We start from the raw sequence: 18501 nt of genomic DNA, 5'->3' as shown, positions 1-18501 counted from the left end.
CAAGCTTCAGAGTCAGACTGATGTGGACTGCAACCCTGGCTCAGCCATTCACAAGCCGTGTTACCAGGGGGAGTGAAGTAACTGCTTCCTCTTTATCCGCAAGAGGAGGAAATCTGCTTACAAGTGAACTCTAAGACATTAAAGAGATGCTGTAAGCAAAGTGCTTATTTAGCTCAGTGTCTGGAACCTAGCACTCGATGGATGGTATCTGGCATTATTAAGTCCTTACTGAGTACCTGGTGGACACCTTCCTTTCCTGGGCAACTTCTCCCAGTCCCCTACCCCTTAATTTGAGCAGGGATGACAGAAGAGTGTTTTATCTAGAAATGAGCATATGGCTCTGATAGGGCTTCCTTCCGATTTTTTCAAATTGTAACAAAGGGGTCAGGATAGTCTCTTTCTGGAGGTAAAATTATGAGGGGAAGAATTTGAGTGCTCTTGGTGGTGGCCATGCTGTTGGACAGGTAAAGAAAACCAGTCAGCAGTAAAAGAGAATAAACCCCACACTCCAAGAAAAGCAGACAAAGGAGAATAGAAAAGGAACTTCCTGGCATATGTGAGTCCATGGTAAGTTTGTCTCTGAGATACGGTTTTCCCCCTGCTCATATTATTATTGCATATAAGACTACTACTCTTGCCATAACCTGACCTTTTACCTTTTACTAGTTTCAACGGTGTTTGTTTTCCTGGAAGCCAAAGGTATTCTGCTTAATACATATGATTAGTATGAACAGCTACTTCAAAGGGAAAATTTGTTACTCCCTTCTAGTGATTCCTTGAAGAATGCTCTATCTACACCCAGAGGTCAATAAGTACCACTGAGAGATAAAACTCAAATTCCATCTAGCAAAGTCTGAACATTTATCCACCTGCATATGGTTTTATTTGCATACTCCTTGTACAACCCAGAACTTCTTTCACCCCTCCCAGCTCCTGAATCAGAAATCAACTGATGAACAGGCTGAATCCAAGGAGAGTCAGACCTGAGTAAAATACACAGAGTGTTGGAGTTCCTATCACGGCCCAGTTGAAACAAATCTGACTAGCATCCATGAGGACGTAGGTTCAATCCCTGGCCTCACTCAGTGGGTTAAGGATCCTGCATTGCCTGAGCTGTGGCACACGTTGCAGACTCAGCTCGGATCCCAAGTTGTTGTAGCTGTGGTGTAGACCAACAGCTATAGCTCTGATTCAACGCCTAGTCTGGGAACCTCCATATGCTATGGGTGTGGCCCTAAAAAGAAAAAAAAAAAAAAAAAAAAAAGAGGGCTAATAATTGAAGCAGTAACTGTCAAAAATACCTATGTACTGAGTGCTTAGTATGTGCCCAGAACTACGCTACCTGATGATCGTATCAACTCATTTCTACAAATTTCGTTAAAACCAAAGATTAGAGTATAACCTCCCCACCCCAAAGAGTCCTAGTAGAATGCAGGAGGATTATAAGATACAGTTGAAAAAAGATTTAAAGCTGAAAATTCAGCAGTGGCCTCAGTAGAGGCAATAACTACAGGAATCTCCCATCTATTCTACCATCCTTGCTAATTGAAGTAAGTGGCTTTCATTCTTGAAAGCATCTTACTTGTACTAAAAGGAATAACTCTGTGAACAATCATTAAGTCACAGGGAACTTAAGCTCTGGGTCTCGTATACTTTCCATCGATGAAGTAAGAGAACCAGATGAGAATGCTAACCATCACCTTTGTTTTCCCATCAAGTAGAAGTCAAGCAAAAGCAACATAAAATATTCATGAAAATTCAGATAACTCTTTAACTTCTATAATGCAATATACATAGATGCCTAAAAAACGTCACTGACAAAAAAGTTTGTTTTTTATTGCTCAGAAATCGCTGTCTTTAACTCCTGCTTAGATATAAACTGATACTATTCATTAGCCCACCTTACAAAAGAACTCCTGTAAGAGCAAGAAGATCCCAACAGACTTTGCCTAAGAATATTGTACAGGTGCTATTTCTTTCCATCTTGGTTCATAATTTTTTTTTGTTTATTTGTTTTTGTCTTTTGTTGTTGTTGTTGTTATTGTTGTTGTTGTTGTTGTTGTTGTTGCTATTTCTTGGGCTGCTCCCACAGCATATGGAGGTTCCCAGGCTAGGGGTTGAATTGGAGCTGTAGCCACCGGCCTATGCCAGAGCCACAGCAACGCCAGATCGTTAACCCACTGAGCAAGGGCAGGGACCGAACCCTCAACCTCATGGTTCCTAGTCGGATTCGTTAACCACTGCGCCACGACGGGAACTCCTTGGTTCATAATTTCTGCCTAGAATTCATATGAACTAAACTGCCATTTGGTTCTTGGAGTTTAATCTCTGCCCAGAACTTATATCAATCTTAGTACTTATATGAACTCAACTACATTTACTATGTACTAATCAAAGAAGATCAAAAGAGGAAATAGCCAGCAAAAAAGAAAGAAAGAAAAAAAAAAAAAAGCAGCCATGTCAAGAGCGGCCATATCTATTCTCCCATAAATAATCTCTCTCTTATGAATGACCTCATGTGTAAATGAACTCACTGATCTGACAAAATCTACCCCCTGGAGGCACAGGTTTTTTATTAACCAAAGAATTCTCTCACTTTACTCAAATGCTTGGAAGAAAACCAGCACACAAGCGAGAGTAGTAAATTATACCTTCAGTCACTTAGTGAGGTTTAATTAATCAAACACTGACCTTTTAATATGTAAAATGCACTATTGAATATACAAAGCAAATAGGACAAGTTTTCTGCCTTCAACTTGCTTACTCTTTAGGCACAAATAAACCATAAAAGATAATAGGTATTGGAATATGAGAAATACAATAATAAAAAGTACATTTAAATTGGGGTAAAATAAGAAAATACTCTCATTGAGATTGGGGGGGGGCGTCTTAAAAGATGGGATTTTTGAGCAGAAGCCTTACAGAAATAGTAAGAAATCACTGCTAAGACTCCAACACACAAGGTACGTTCAGTAAATGATAAGGCATTTGATATAGCTGAGGGATAGCATGTGAAGTGGGAATAGAAAGAATGACTAGGCAGGGATTCGAGAAACATCAGAGTGAGTGTAGCTTGGTAGTTACAGGTGTCGGCTTTAGAGTCAGACACAGCCTTCGGTTTGCTTGCTGACCCTACCAATGAGAAACTATGCGAGTTTTTGCACACACACCGCCCTCAGTTTTCTGATCTTTAAAATGTGACTAACAGTTACCTAGTATTCTAGTAGGGGGGATGGAGTGAGAGAGTTCATGAGAAACTCTTAACAGACAACTTGGCACAAGACAAGAACTCAATAAATGTTGTCTGCTGATGAAAGGGAAAGAGTAAAGGGCCTGAGTAGGTGATTAAATAGTTAATCCCACTAGGAGATTGTAAGTAAAAAAAGTATGGGAGAACCCTGCAAAGTCGTGATCACTCAAGAAAGCAGGCTTGCTTAGCAACAAAATCATGCAACAGAAGCATGAGGTATGCCCCCAAACAATAAAGCAATGGTGAAATGAGACCCACAACTGCCGGGGCCAGCTCAGCAGGATGGGGCTGAAGAACAGGTGCTGTGGAACTTAAGGAAAAAAAGTTAACGTAAAACAAGACATTTAAGTAAAGGTGGGAGCCGGGGACTCAAGGTCTCAGGGACCAAGAGCACTGCCTCAAGAAACCACACTGCTTTTATTGTGCTCTTTAGATGAGAGCAAGTGAGGAGTGGCTATGGGTGGATGATACAGGGTTTGTTTACTATTATATAAGTTCTTTTACTATTTAAAAAGCTACTTAGGTGGTAAAGGGTTAAGCTCTTACTCTGACCTCTAGGCACATAACAGTTCTTAAGCTTAAGTCACTTAAGCCTTTAGGTCTTGTTCTTAAGCTTAAGTCATTTACCAGCACTGTGACTGTTTTTCCAAGCAGGAAGATGGGATAAAGTAAGACAAGAAGATGGGATAAAGTAAAGAAGGACAAGGTGGAGTTTTCAAGGAAACATGTCTTGCGACACACAACCTGCCCACTGAGGTCAGTAAGTTAACAATTCCTAGGACGTGCTTCTCTGTCCACACTGAAAACAAAAACATAGGGAAAGGTGACATGATGCTGAAATGTGAGATGACTTGCCATATTATAGTGTATGTTATCATCTTTTTGTTCATTTCCATTGTGCTATGACGGTCTCAGTTTGACCACATAAGGACGAGAAAACTCTGCTGCCAGACATGGGGTAGAGCTGATGATGGAAGTCTGACCTCTACTCAAGAATGAGGAAGAAGGTGGTCTTCTCCAACTCCCCACTTTTCCTTTGATTGTAAAACTGTAACCCACTAAGTTCTCAGGGCAGCACGTCCCTGCCTGCCCACTTGTATCTCTCACAAGCGTCCTATACTAGTAAACTCCTTACCTGTCACTGTGCTTCTTGCTGAATTCTTTCTGCACCGAGATAGAAAAAGCTACACTATCAAGTCCCAAAACATGCTCAGCTGGGTTCCCTCTTATTGTTCTTGTGTTGCTATTTTAATGACTATATTATAACTAGAACTGAATACTAGTTCAAGAGGGTTAGATATTTTACTAAACAAAACAGCTCTAGATATAGAAGTAAAATTTTACCCCTAAAGAACTTCATATTTTAAAAAATAGCTATTATTTCTGAATATAAAAATAATACATATTGACTATAAAAAGTTTAAAAAGTATAAAAAGAAAATAAAAACCATCTATTATCATGTGGAAACCTTCCTATACTGTTGGTGGGAATGTAAACTGGTGTAGCCACTATGGAGAACAGTATGGAGATTTCTTAAAAAACTAAAAATAGAACTATCATATGATCCAGGAAGCCTGCTCCTCGTCATGTATCTGGAAAAGATGAAAACCCTAATTGAAAACGACACGTGCACCCCAATGTTCATAACAGCACTGTTGCCAATAGCCAACACATGGAAGCAACCTAAATGTCCACCAACAGAGAAGTGGATATAGAAGATGTGGTACATATACACAATGGAATATTACTCAGCCATTAAAAGGAATGAAAGAGTAGAATTTTTAGCAACATGGATGGACCTAGAAATTATCATGCTAAGTGAAGTTAGTCAGACAATGAGACACCAACATCAAATATTATCACTTACATGTGGAATCTGAAAAAAGGACACAATGAACTTCTTTACAGAACAGATACTGACTCACAGACCTTGAAAAACTTATGGTTTCCAAAGGAGACAGGTTGGGGGGTAGGAGGATGCTAGGGGTTTGGGATTGAAATGCTATATCATTGTCCAACTATAAATGTAATACATTCATTGAGTAATGCAAAAAAATAAAATTAAAAAAAAGATGTGCGTGTATGCATGTGTGTATGTGTGTATGTACATATATTCATATACACACACATATACACACACACATACAATGGAATATTACTCAGCCATAAAAAGAATGAAACAATGCCATTTGCAGCAACATGGATGGACCTAGAGATTATCATACTAAGAGAGGTCAAAGACAAATATCATATGATGTCATTTAAATGTGGAATCTAAAAAAACAATGATATAAATTAACTAATTACAAAACAGAAATAGACTCACAGACATAGAAAACTAACTTATGGTTACCAAAGGGAAAAGGCATGTGGAGGAAAAATTAGGAATTTGAGATTAATAGATACACACTACTGTATATAAAATAATAAACAACATGGTCCTAGCGCAAAACATCAGGGAACTATATTCAACATCCTGTGATAAACTATAATAGAAAATAATCTGAAAAATACACACACACGCACAACTGAATCACTTCGCTGTATACCTGAAACTAATACAACAATATAATCAACTGTACTTCAACTTTTTCAAAGATGATATCATATACGGGTCAGCACTTTCTGAAAAACAAACAAACAAACAAAAACACCTCTTATCCCATCAAAGATCACTACTGCCAATAGTTGAGAATATTTTTTTGACAGATTTCTTTTCAGTTGTTTCTATGCAACATACAAACTACTTATCTATCTACTAACCTATTTACCTATTACGTATTTGTATAAATGTATTTTACTATTTCACTGTTTTTTACATGGCTAGAAAAAAAGGAAAGGTCAATTCTCTGAAAGGGGACAATGAAGAGATGGGCAAAGAAAAGCCAAGATGAGAGACAAGGAGGAGGAGAAGGGAGGAGAGAGGAATCTGGGGAGGAGACAGACAGAGATGTATCTCTTTGATTTCTGACAAATTCCTCCTTCTTGGTTGTGAATTTCCTTCCTTATTAAAAAGCAAGACCTACGGTTAAATGAGGACCAATTTTTTTTTTCAAGCCTACTTCCCAAAACTCTCTTGAAAAAGAAAATGAGAACTCTAATCCAGTCTGCTTTAGTTCAACCTTCTAACAAACAGCCAAGGTCCCTCACCTTACATCCTGTTTCTAACTTAATTAAGAGTTAATCTGTTCTCAGAATCAGACAGGGAGGACAAAGCCTCAGAAGATCTCAGCACAATGTCAGCCCCTCCTCATCAGTGGCCATTCGGGTATTAACGTACCCACTCCTCTTTCCCACCCAGGCGCTGCATTTCTTCAGCGCTCTATCTCTCAAATCCTGTCTGCAATAAAAATTCTGTCATTAACGCTGAACAACTCTAATTGTATAAAAACATCTACTGTCTAGTGCATAAATTAATTCCTTTTTAAAAATAGTATTTTTATTTTTAGCATCCCTTGTTGCTGACTACATGGAATTGGCTGGCTCAGTCATCAATCAAGCAGTCATTTATTTTACAAATGAATACTGAGTGCCCTGTGCAGTAAAAAGAGCCTTGGCTCTACAGGCAGACCAAACCCAGTTCACATTTTAGCCCCATTATTTAATAGTTTTGGGACATTGGGGGCAACTAACCTAACTTCTCTGAGCCAATGTTTCTACGCTGTGAAACAGGGATAAAAATATCTCTTATTAAGATGTTGTGAAGATTAAATAACTTTTAAAACGTACGCAGTACTCAACAAATGTTTTCTCCATGTTTTTATATGCTATGGATATTAAAGATAAAAAAGAAACAGACCCCCCGCCCCTCCAGGAGAACCTCATAAATTAAAAAGGGAAATGGGGAGTTCCCTCTGTGGTTAAGGAACCCTACTAGGATCCATGAGGACGCAGGTTTGATCCCTGGCCTCACTCAGTGTGTTAAGGAACCGGAATTGCCATGAGCTGTGCTGTAGGTGGCAGACACGGCTCCAATCCTGTGTTGTTGTGGCTGTGGTGTAAGCTGGCAGCTATAGCTCCGATTCGACCTGTAGCCTGGGAACTTCCATTTGCCACAGGTGCATTTAGGGAAATGGGTCAAATTGCAGAAACAGCTACAATGTGTAAACAAGCGGTAAGTGATAGGAAGGATGAAGAATGCTATTCTAGATCAAATGAGAGCTCTTATCTTGTCAGAGGGTCAGAGAAGATTCCACCAGGGAAGCAGCTTTTGAACTGAACTTTTTTAGGAGCAGGTAGACAAGTGAGAGGCAGGGACTTAGCGTGGAAGGTAGAAAAGGACTCCTAAGGAAGGAGAAATTTGGAAAAAGTGATGATGATGATGATAATGATGATGATGATGGTGATAATGATAATGATAATGATAATGATGATGATAATGGTGATGATGGGGATGATGATGATAATGATGATGGTGATGACGATGATGATGATGATAATGATGATGATGATGATGATAATGATAATGATAATGATGATGATAATGGTGATGATGGTGATGATGATAATAATGATGATGGTGATGATGATGATGATGATGATGACTTTGCTATCCAAACATCCATTCACACTTACTATGCTCCAAGTACTTGTGTAAGTTCTTACATGTATTAACCACTTTAATTCTCAAAACAATTCTAGGAGGAAACAGAGATGCAGAGATGCTAAGTTCTTGCTCAGGATCATAAAGCTAGGAAGTGGCAAGTCCAGCATCCAAACCCTGACTGTCTGTCCTCAGGATCTGCACTCTGTTCCCCTACCCAGAATACTTCTCTAACACAAAAGCACACAGGCAAACACGACCCAGGATTCCATGAAACAGCAATAAAGCTTCACAAACGAGTAACTTAACTACAACCATCAAAGCAACAAAAGCATATTTATCACACCCCTATATTTTCTTATTTGATGATCAAGGCAAAACCCTTTCAACATAACTTAAGGTCTGTAATTATTCCTTTATATTTAAAAATCATTTCAATACATTTTCATTACAAGTGAGTACTCATTCAGGAAACCCTGCAGATATTTAACTACTAGGTAGCCAATGTACACATCCATGTGATACAATGTATTTACAGGCGATTCTAAAGAAAAAAACTTGAACAATAACAACAACAACAACCAAAAAAAAGGCAAGGAGAAAGAAAGGGAAAGAGGGAAAGAAGAAAAAACAGAGATCTATCAATCATCCAGTAAATGAGAAGGCGGTACCATGGAAAAATCTTGGAAGACCTAGTGGCGTTCTAGTCTGGCTCTCTCTGGCCAGCCACGTGTACTGACCAAGTCTCCTGACCTTTTAGGACTCAGGGCAAGAGAGTTTTAAGATTTTTTACGTTTCTCATTTGATGATCATTCACAATTATACTAATTCAAAAGCCCTGAAATCTCATCCTGTCACAATTTAACATCTTTAAATTTAGTACTTTATTACACAGATTAATAACTAAATAAGTTTTTAACATATCTTTTTGGAGAGCTATTTTTCATTACCAGTAAATGACTGACCTGACAGGAAAGTTAAAAATCACCTCAAACACGTGAATTCTACTCAGCTACTGTTCTTACAGCAAAAAGGAAACTAGAGCTAAAGAATAAAACCCTCACTCTTTTCATCCAAAGCCAGGTTATTTTCTCTCTCACACTGAAATCTCATTTCTAATGTCCCATGTTATATATTGAAATTATAAAAATGAGCATGAAACCTTTTGAATTTATCATGGGCCTACACCAAATGGGCAATTAGAAGAAAAACCATCTCATCTCCCATCTGCAAAAAAAGAAGGTAATCAAAGGAAATTAAAATAACTTCCTATGGTACAGCATAAGGTAGCATTAAAATATTCCTCTCTCATTAGATTTAAACTTAGATTTTTCTTTGGTTTCTGAAAAGGACTGAATTTTTAAAATATTAGCTATTATTGTTAGTTTCATTTATAAAATCAAGAAAGTAGTTTAATTATATGGCTGTTTGATTATCATCACTTACTTCCATTATGGGAGTACATTATAAGGGGTAGGATTACTGGATTTGTTAATTATACAGTCAATACCAATCAACCAAAATGAAATGCTTCAGGAACCAATGGTACAAACTGGTTTTCCAAATAAATTCCTTTTTCAAATAATTATCGCAGTTTTAACATAATTCTTCCGTATTTGGAAATAAAAATCTGCAAATGGTGAAATTATGTGGAATATGCAAGCAAATGGAGCTGGAGAGAGTAAAATTGGGGGAAGAGTAATAAGCATGATGATTTTTATCACGAGCACATTAAATTATATGTAGACACAGCGCATCACAACATCCCCAACGCAGGACCCTAAGTCCCTAACATTTACAGATTAAGCACTAGAGTGTCTAGTAAAGAAGAGAGTCTTACAGTAACACTCTGAAATAAGTATTATGAGGTTAAGTGATAAACTGAAACATTTTTATTCAAAAGGTTAGGAATCATTTGAATAAAATTTTAGAGGGAAAAAATAAAGCATTTGGAAATATTTTAAAGAAAACCACAGAGTGAAAATATTTAGCAGTTAGAAACAAAAGCTGGTATTATGATTATAATAATTGTAAACTATTGGTCTATGACGTTTCAATAAATACTTAAGGAGCAATTAGGTGCGAAGCTTTTTTTTTTTTTTTTTTTTTTTTTTTCCTCCCCTCCCCAAGTAAATCCACTAACATGAAAATGTCATCTCTTTTTACTCCACTAGAGGGTAGTCTCCCAAAACTAGGGCTGGAGTCAGGAATCTAACCTGTTTTTGACCTGTTGATAAATTAATCCTCATGTTCCATTCTTTTTAACAAGATGCTTCTCTAGTATACTAATTAAGATTTTAAAACATGCATTTCTTAAATTGCTGTGTATTTACTCATACACTGCTATGCTTTTCTGTGTTTCTTTTCTAAATTTCTGCTAGTTCAGTTAAGTGCTTTACATATGTGGTGTATACAGTATATTCTTCTGGTAAATATAAATTCAGAATAAATAGGTCTAAGAATAAAGAGAAATCATTTTCTTGAGGATTTAATTTTATTTCTTCTGAAATGCTCCCCCAAAGTAGTACAACATACACCCCAAACATACCACGCACACAGACACCCACACAAACACCTTGACATACGCACCTGTTCACATGTGGCTGGCAAATTAATTTCACCACATAAGGACAAGTGAGTGAATGTAACTGGAAATAGTATTTTTAAAAAATACCCCCTCATAGGCCAATGTTGTAAGTGATAGAGAAGCAAATATGTGCTTTATTTTAAAAAATTGGTCAGTGCAGGTAATAAATATCATTGCTTTAAAAACAAAGTGTTACTGAACAGCAAGCACATATGCTATATGAAGTAGGACCTACAGAAAACCAAATGCCACTCAAACAGTTTCTAGCCACACTTTTTAAATAATACTGCCATGGGTGAAGCTCAGAGAGAGCAAGTTGGAGGCTCTGCATCTCTCCCAGGAGTTTTTAATATTAGAGAAATCTTTATTAGTAATGTGTCCTGCTATTTTCAGAGAGAAAACATAGTTTCCCTGAATGACTGACAACCTAAACAGGGGAAACCTGGTCAAAAATTCCCAGTTTTTGACTGGGAGGCAGGAAGGGAAGGAGGGAGGAAGGAAGGGGAGGAGGGAGGGTGGGAGGAAGGAAGAAAGAAAGGAAGGAGGGAAAGGAGAAAGGGAGCGGGGAAAGGAGAAAGGGAGCGAGGAAAGGAGGAAGAGAGGGAGGAAGGAGGGAAGGAAGGAAGGAGGGGAGGGAGGGAGAGAGGGAGGGAGGGAGAGAGGGAGGGAGAGAGGGAGGGAGGGAATGATACCCAGGAAAATATGCGAGCCTGTTTCATTTATTTGTATCCTAAGCAGCAGTGTCATAGAACAGACAGGTTGTTTCAGCCAACCAGACGGGAGCAGCTGCGAGTGCTACATCTTGGCAGTCCGAAGCGATTGGCTCCTCTCTGGGGAGTGGAGGGTGTTCGGTTATTAATGACCGCTGAGCAGGCAGCACCATGTCAGTGTGACAACTGATCGGGTGAACGATGCACCACTAACCACCATGGAAACCAGGAGAAATAAAGCCAGCTCTCGGGATCTCTCTTCACTGGATTGAGAGCCTCAGCCTGCCTGCCTGCGGACTAAGAGAAAGAGTTCCGGGAAAAAGAAGGAATCCCAGCTGCAGCCTCCTGCCTCCGTTTGTAATTTAAAATACCGAGATAAGATTGCTGGCATGTGTGCGTATCTATAGTACACGTTAGTGTATACTTTAGTACACACACGTATGCACCTCTTTATACGCGGGCAAGAACACAACCATGTGATTATCGCAACTAAGGAACTGAGGAGTCCAGCACACGGGGACAGGAAGGTTGTGTAGCACAGAAACGCTTTTGCTGGGTAAGTTTGAAATACACATTTCTATTTAAATATGCTCTATTTCTTGTTTAGCTGATGCTTGCTGGGTTTTTTTGTTTGTTTGTTTGTTTGTTTGAACACTGAAATTCTCCTTTGATGTTCTCTTCTTGTCTGCATTCTGAACGCCTTTTCTTTCCATTTTACTTTTGAGAGGAAATTCAAATGCAAAAGCCCTCTGGCTCTGTGCATGTCTAGCTGTGTTTGTGGGATTCTCCAACATGAATTTTACTAGCTTGAACGCCCATCAGAGGATGTGAGTGGGAGAGAAAAAGCAGTGCTGGGGGGGGGCGGAGAGAAAGGAGAGAGACCAAGAGAGAAGAGAAGGGGACAGTGGGAGAGAAGACCAGAGGAGAGAAGGAGACAGGGAGAGAGGGCGCGGGAATTTTCCTTTGCTTCACATTATTTGCAATGAAAAGCAGGTCACACATCATTCTCTGTTTTGAAACCAACCCCCAAATGGGGCATTTTTCTCCCTTTCATCTACTGCTGGAAATTAAGGCAAATGCTGCTGCATGTCAAGAGCTAAAACCACTAAGCAGAGCAGTGGAATGAGCATATCACAAACAGTTATTGAATTTCTGCCAGGCTACATCTTACGGATTGGGGTAAATGAGTATCCTTTAATAACATCCCCTCACTGGTTTGAAAGGACAGTGCAAATGTCTGATGGCTAATGCAGCTGGAATTGACACACGCTAGGTAAAAGGATCCCATGAACCAGAAGAGTTCCAATCTTCTGTGGTAATTAACAGGATCACAGCAGGATAGCTTTAAAGTACATTTCCTATTTAAGAGGCTTGTTTGTTCAAATCAACTACTATATTCCCTTTGCTGTTATTGAGCTAGATGGCTTAATTTGCCTCTAATTTATTCATTTATAACAATATGTCCTTGTTTCCGTGCCTCTAATTTTTGTGAAAGCAGGCTAGGAGGATGAGTAGAACCTTCCTCATTTAGTGAAAAGGGGATAATGTGAAAATAAAAAAGGAAGAAGTAAAGATTAGAAAGATCTATCTAGAAAATAGTGTGCCCTGGCACTGTAAATAATGCTCATATCCTACATTTATCCTCTTTAGTTTCAGAAGCAATGCCTTTGAGACAAAATTACTCTCAGTAAACTCCGAGCATCCATGCAGCGGTGATTCATGGAATACAGTGTGGGTTAATTTATACTTCCAGTCGTGTAAAAGGAAGCCAGCTACTTAGAATACGCTTTCAGACAGACAACATCAACTGAGGATGTTCATGGAAACATTCCCTACCTCCTTTAATGGGTCCTGTAAAGACAATAAAACAAACCAAGTATTTATAGTTCATCTTCTGGAGTTCTCGCCTCCCTCCCTTTAGTTCAACTAACCAAAGAGTTAACGGACCCTGCTTCTTTCCAACTGCATGTTATTTTTTCAACAACTACAATTTCAGAGTTACTATTGGTTTTCTAGTTGATGATATGAGCCAAAATCAGGAGACAATAACCAGCCACTAAGATCCTGCCACTTTCCCATAAATGTGTCAAAAAATGAGTCACTTCACAATATGTAACGTAAGAAGTCAATTAATTCCAGTGACCTTTGTAAATGATGACAATAAAGCAGCTCTGACAACATGCCACGGGGCTTCGATTTTCCCTCTGTAAAATGAACAAGTTTAAGAAGAGGTTTCCTGCTCAGAGTGAAAAATGAAAGGTGCTGAAGCATTAGCTCCAAATATTGGCAGGCTTGCTCGCTCTGCCTCAAACGCCACACGCAATCTATAGAAAAAAACAAAATGGTTTATTACAAAGAGGAAAAGGTGTTGTATTTGCTTTTCTGCTATTCATTAGAAGTGTGCCTTTTACCACAGAACAGATCTGCTATTTTTAAGGTACCTCCTAAGTTCCTGGCTAGGAGAAAAAGCTTAACGCAGATATCCAACCTCTCGATTTCAAACTCCTGGATAATGTAGCATTGCAGTATTGATTTCAGTTTTTTGCTAGACCTTTTCTAGGGAAACTTTTCATATCAAACACACACATTTTTAAATCCTACCCAACCTATTTTAAAATTGCAATCAATGACACCTAAGAACAGTGGATTCACTCCTTAACCTCGGTAAAGCTTGCGTGCATATTCTGTGGATTTACAGAAATCAATAACGTGGCCACTTGAGCCTGAGAAATACAATCACTCCAGGCCCCCGGGGTTGTCACTCGGTGTATGCCAGGGAGTTTAGTGATCTGGCCAGCAGCTACTAAAGCCGGATGATGGACATACGACCACACATGCAAACTTAACCACAGTCTCCCCCAGTCATGTAGCTATACCAGAAATCATAGCTTTCCGGCAAAACAAGCTTCTAAGGACCATCTTTTCAGAGTGTTGCTTGTCACAGGCAGCACACTGAGTTAGAATGCTGATGAGTAGGTGGAATTTTTTCTTCGATGGTTGTTGCTGCCATTAATGGCTTAAAAACCAGTGTTATCAGCTTTCTAGGCCAGCAATTTATGAACCTTATGAAAACGGGAATCAACTTGTAATTCATTAACTGTATTTTACTATTTTTGTTCTTGTTTGTATATCCTTTTTTTTTGCCACCAAATGGATTTGATGTTTTACTTTTTTCCCTCACTCTGATTCTTTTCTTTTTTTTTTTTCCTGGTGCAAAATGCCTGTGTAATGTGACATTGCGGTATTGATTCCAAACTAAGGATGCTGATGAGAAAGGTTTGTGATCAGAGTTGAAAAATAACACTTGAATAAGTTCAATATTAATCTTTAATTAGCAGCTCCCAAAGATGGTCAGAGATGAACTATCTGCTGGGGAATTTGAAGAAGATCATTGAAAAGGAAGCGAATAGCATGCTAAAAAATGAGTCCCTACTTCTAGCCTCAGTGAGGATGCCCCCAAAGAATAATTTAAAATAATGGCACTCCAGACAGTCTGGAGAAACAGTGGACACGTGCAGCCACTAAAATGTTCCATGGAGACCTGGTTCTTAGGGCTGAACCAGTCAGGTATCATTCCTTGCCCCCATGCAACTAAATAAAGCAAGTAAACATGAGGCAATGATGCCTCAGTGCATCTTGTCAGCGCTGTCAAAGATAAAGCCCTCTGAGGCTGGCTACACAACCTACACTCAGGAAAGCTTCACCGTGTGAAGGCTAAGCACGGGTCCCGTGCACAACGCAGTGAGCGCCTCCCTGCCTGTCTTCTGATGAAATGATGTCTGGCTGGATACCTAGCAAACAGAACATGACAGCAGTCGTACCCTCAGCCACAGTGTAAAAAGAAATCAAACTTCATATAAAGAAAGTAGGTGGTGCCAGAGGACAGAAAAAGTAACAGAGAGAAATAAAAATGTCTTCTTTAACTTGAGGGGAGGGATAGAAGAAGATCTTAGTAGATGATGTTTAAAAGTCATTAAGTCAGGGGGAGCAGATGCAGCAAAATGCTCATCTCAAATTTTGTAAAGAAACGCAGTGCCCACCGGGCCATCCACTATATTTGCATAATTATCATATTTGTACATCACTGCTATTATGTTAATTTATCTTTAGGTTGTGATGAGGGAGGGCTGTTTTTTTTTAAGGGGCCATTCCTAAAAGCACAGTACACAACTTCAGCGTAGGGAAATGAAGAGGAAGATGTTTGCATATAATAGTGGACTTTTAGGATTGAATGGGACCTTTGGTAAATGGTCTAATATCCTCATTTTACTGGTGAAGAAACTGAGGCCCAAAGGCTTTAACATCTTTATCCCAAATCACTCAGCTCTTTATTGGAGGCCTAGGGTAGAACCCCTTAGACTGCTCCCTCCAGCAGTCTGTTAAAAGTCTGCCTACTCACTCTTTCCAAGATAATATTTTAAAAAGTAAAGAGAAAGACTTAGAGATATGTGCCAAAAACAAACCAACCCAAACCTTAAGGCAGTGTTTACCTAGATAATCAAGTTCTCTAAACTTAAAAGTAGACATTCAGCAATAGAAGCAGTATGATTTAAGTCTCTCACAACCAAATATTTCAAACCATTATTTGTCTTTTGGGTACAGTCTACTAGAGATTTGCTCTGTTTTTAAACTCCCTCAATATGCATAGTGCTCTCCTTCACCTATTGGTTATTTCGCTCTTGGTCATCCACTGAAGTCTTCCCATGAATTCTGAAGAGAGTCTCTAATCCCTTTTCACTGGGTTTAATTGTAATATGTTAGGGCACTTGCATGTGTCTTCTTTATAGACAGTGCCCATCCTCATGCTTTGCTTCTATACCTCACAGAGGAGGTTCTCAGAATGGAAACCCTACCCTTCTCTCTCTCCATCTCCCCTGGTCTATCGTAACTTTTCAGTTCCAAGGTTAGAGTGAAAGCCTTTGTAGACCATGACATAGCTCCTTAATTTTACAGCTCTATTTTTTTTTTTTTTCCTTTTTGGCCTTTTTCTCTTTTTCTAAGTGTGCTCGCAAAATCTGGCTGAAGATAATAGTAATGAACAGATGCAAAAACTTTGGGGAAGTAAAGGAGGATACAAAGGGAAAAAAAACCACACAGTAATTGTGACTATATGTTTAGAGCTCTACCGTTTGCAGAGTAAAGGGCATTTGCTCTTCCCAAGAACCTGGTGGGGGGGAAAGGATGATGGTCATCCTTCTAAGATTGGAGAATGAGGTTCTGTGAGGTTAGAGACTGGCCACAGCTAGTGAGCTAACATGTGGAGGAAATGGGTATTCTGGCTCCAAAAATGGTACAGCACTGATCACAGTGCCTGGCATTTCATGAGCCCCTTAGTAAATATCCATTCCTTCTTGCCTGAAATCCTACTCCAGCCTAACCCTTTCAAGTTCCACAGCCTTTGCACCATAGCACATCGTATGTGGATAGCTTTTTGCAATTAAAAATCTGTACTTCTTAACTTGCATCACAGATAATAAGATGCCCGTGTTAAAGAAGTAAAAAACCCCACACAACCAACATCTATTCTTGGGGAAAAAAGACTGCATGTCTTCTACCTACTCATCCATATGTTTGTCTGACAGCATTTGCACTTTGATAAACAGATAGTTGGCAAAAGCCTTACAACTTGGATAAAATAGGATGAGTAAATGTTTCAGGCACATTCCAGGTTGCTGGAAAATTTTGAACAAAAGTCCTCAAAGGCATGTGAAGCACAACCCATGGATAAAGTTCACTAGAAAAACAACTTCTTTGGTATCTCCTTTAAAGTTAGTCTTGGAGAGAAAAAAGCATTCAAAGATCTCAAAATGCCAGTAAATGTACTCAGATTATTCTGAGGGCCCTTTCAAGAGGAGATTTTGTCTTTCCAAAGTCAAGTCATCCTTGGAATAAATGAAAATCACTAAAACACAGGTTCGAAAGGTGGGCACGTCAAGCTTTACTTGCAGAAGGTGAAGCCTTCCGCAGATACTCTCTGAGTTTAGGAAAATGTAAACGTCACTGTTTTTTCCTCCCATATCTGCACTGAAAAGGCCCATAGACTCCCCGGTAACTCAGTGAATCTACTGAAAGCTTAGCATCAACAGGCAACATTTTCTATTTCCAGGGGCCTGAAATCCCTGGGATTTAGTTCCCCAAGGAGTAGGGAGGACACGGTGTTTCCTGACTTGCACAGAGCAGCAACTTCCGGAATGGTGGAATGTGTTCCCCCAGGACTGAGCCTACTCAGGTGCCACGGCCAAGCCATGGCTTACAGGAAGTCTCAACACTAATCAACAGCATGAGTAACACGGAGTAGTTTGACTACAGACAATACTTAAAGACGTCCCATTTGCACTGTGGTAAAGGACTGAATGCGCTTCATTACAGATGCGCTCTAAAATTAGGAAATTAAATTACTAAAATGACTATAGTGGAACAAGGGCAGATATTTTAGTAGATTCATTTCCACTGGTAAAATTTGCTCCATAATTTCTTACAGTCTCATAACCTTGAAAGGTCAAGCTGTTTAAATTACATTGTCACACATTTACTTTCATTAAGAAAAAAATGGTTAACTTTAAAAAATGTCAAAAATAGACATATAGCATGACATTGTAAATCAACTATACTCCAATATAAAACAGAAATTAAATTAAATTGAAAAAGAAAAAAATACATATATTTCAGAGATTTTTCAGAGATATAATTCATATTGACCCTTAAGTCATTAGAATATTTTTCTTATTGCTATAGTCGTTCACCCAAGACATACTGGTCTTATCACAGTTTGCTAACAAGGTCTCAGGGCTCCATGTTTAATTCTATGGCCATCAAAAATTGGTTACTCAGAGTTCCTTTTGTGGCTCAGTGGGTAAAGAATCCAACTAGTATCTGCGAGGATGCAGGTTCAATTCCTGGCCTTACTCAGTGCGTTAAGGACCCAGCATTGCCAAAAGCTGCGGCATAGTTGAAGACATGTCTTGGATTTGGCATTGCTATGGCTGTGGCATAAGCCTGCAGCTGCAGCTCCAATTCAATCCCTGGCCTGGGAAATTCAATATGTCACACATGTGGCCCTAAAAAAAAAAAAAAAAAATCGGTCACTCAGAAACAGCAAATACTGAATACATACTACAGAGTATATGGGACCACAATGGCCTTTATTGAAATTGCAATAGTTGCAGGAGATAATTTCAACATACGTCTAGACAAGACAGTATTTTTGTTTCTACAAAGGCCAAGAGGTTAATGGCCTTATACTGCATGTGCCTAAGGCATGGAGAATTAAACAATAGAGTAAAATGTAAAAATGGCCTGAGTATAGGTAGCAATGCTGTATCACTGAAACAAAAGTAGACTAGGATGGAAGGAAGAAAACAACACTGCCACCACATATGAAGAAGAAATATATTCTAAGCACTTTTAAAA

At 39.0% G+C, this 18501-nt stretch overlaps 2 protein-coding genes across 5 annotated transcripts in view; one reads left to right on the top strand and one right to left on the bottom strand.

The window, feature by feature from the left end:
- Positions 1-18501, bottom strand: part of IMMP2L (inner mitochondrial membrane peptidase subunit 2) — a 923412-nt gene that overhangs the window by 453528 nt on the left and 451383 nt on the right. The gene's annotated exons all lie outside the window — the stretch shown is intronic.
- LRRN3 (leucine rich repeat neuronal 3) overlaps positions 11064-18501 on the top strand; it is a 40888-nt gene continuing 33450 nt past the window's right edge. The window contains exon 1 of the mRNA XM_003134770.4: positions 11064-11647. The gene's annotated coding sequence lies outside the window, so the exon portion shown is untranslated. The remainder of the gene's footprint in view (positions 11648-18501) is intronic.

Source organism: Sus scrofa, chromosome 18, assembly GCF_000003025.6.
Source record: "Sus scrofa isolate TJ Tabasco breed Duroc chromosome 18, Sscrofa11.1, whole genome shotgun sequence".
NCBI lineage: Eukaryota > Metazoa > Chordata > Mammalia > Artiodactyla > Suidae > Sus > Sus scrofa.
This window is presented reverse-complemented; position numbering and strand designations above follow the sequence as displayed.